This window comes from Fukomys damarensis, unplaced genomic scaffold (genome assembly GCF_012274545.1).
Source record: "Fukomys damarensis isolate Sample0158 unplaced genomic scaffold, DMR_v1.0_HiC HiC_scaffold_17, whole genome shotgun sequence".
Taxonomy (NCBI): Eukaryota; Metazoa; Chordata; class Mammalia; order Rodentia; family Bathyergidae; genus Fukomys; species Fukomys damarensis.
Genome location: NW_022900929.1, coordinates 32847457 through 32848715, shown reverse-complemented (window position 1 = coordinate 32848715; position 1259 = coordinate 32847457). Strand labels below are relative to the sequence as shown.

General features: G+C 56.1%; 1 protein-coding gene across 5 annotated transcripts in view; it reads left to right on the top strand.

Moving 5' to 3' along the window:
• The first annotated feature begins 523 nt into the window (after positions 1-523).
• LOC104862672 (creatine kinase U-type, mitochondrial) overlaps positions 524-1259 on the top strand; it is a 5822-nt gene continuing 5086 nt past the window's right edge. For 3 of the 5 annotated variants that reach the window (XM_010624848.3, XM_033764949.1, XM_033764945.1), the window contains exon 1: positions 524-620. The gene's annotated coding sequence lies outside the window, so the exon portion shown is untranslated. The other 2 variants (XM_033764946.1, XM_033764947.1) reach the window with 2 other exon arrangements.

Below are 1259 nucleotides of genomic sequence, written 5' to 3'. Positions count from 1 at the left end.
GATGACAGGCAAGAGCCACCACACCTGGCTCGAGCATCTCACTATCTTGTGGACATACCATCAGAAGGAGAAGGCAGGAGCTAAGACATTGTGTTGCTCCACCTTAACTGACCCTCCACACTGAATCCAAACATCCCCCTTTTTATTGTTGCCAGCATCAGATCTATGTATTTATTTATTTATTTTAAAGTCTTTATCAAGTTAATTATCATAACAAACATCCATTCATTCTCCCTCCTGTCAGGACAGGTCACAGCCAAGTCACCCTGTGCAAACAAAGCTCTCTCAGATCTGAATGTGTTCCTACTTTATGGGGGTGGGGCGAGGGGGCCAGGAAGAAGGCAGAGATTCCCTGGTGACCTGATGGCCCTGAACGCCACTCGTCTTTGCACTCTGGATTACACAGCATCAGGGGGCCGGGAGAGGAACACAGGTGGGGCCTGGAGGCCTGTGCCTGCCTGTTCCTTTCCACGCCCAGTCTCATCACCACACCCTTCTCCTCCCTTTATATTCCCCGCTGGCCCAGGAACTGTGTACAGAGACAGAGGAGAAGGGCCAGAAAGAGGAGGGAGCTAAGATTCCCAGCACAACCCCAGCCCCGTATCCAGTGCACCCAACAGGTAGGCAAGCTTCACAGGCTGCGCAGAGGAAGGCCTGTGAGTGCCCAAAGGTCTGAGCTGGAAAAGAGAGAGAAGAGAGTCAAAGGTGAGGTAGGGGACAGGAAGAAGAGTTAGGGGAGTGGGTAGTGGATCCGGAGAATGGAGGCAGTAAGCACCAGGGCCCAGACCTGAGGGGAGCGGGGCGGGGAGACACTGTGGAGATGGGATCAGAGTTGGTATTTCCTGATTGCACTCGGGGAATTTTTTCTCAGCCTTGCTGGGAAAGCACAAGTGTGGCTGGGAGGGGCCTGGGTGCTCTTCCTGGTTCTTAGGAAAAGGTGACCTTGAGCCAGACGGCGGCTTTCCCAGCTTCCGTCTCCAACCCTGCGCCTTCTCGGCGTCTTCCTCTGGTTTCTGATTTATTCCGCGGTTTCCCCGCGGCCTCCTCCCTTGGGAAGATGGAGAGGTCGAAAGCAGAGGGATTGGACAGTCGCCCTTTCACACTCCCAAAGTAGAAGGCTCGGGTTTCGGGTTTAAGCCAGGGGGCCGGTGTGGGTGTTCGGGTGCGCGGCCCAGTGGTGCTGTCCTCCACTCGGTGCTGAAATCCGGGCGCCGCGTCCCGGGTGGTCCTGCACCCCCGCCCGGGGAGGGGGCCCCACT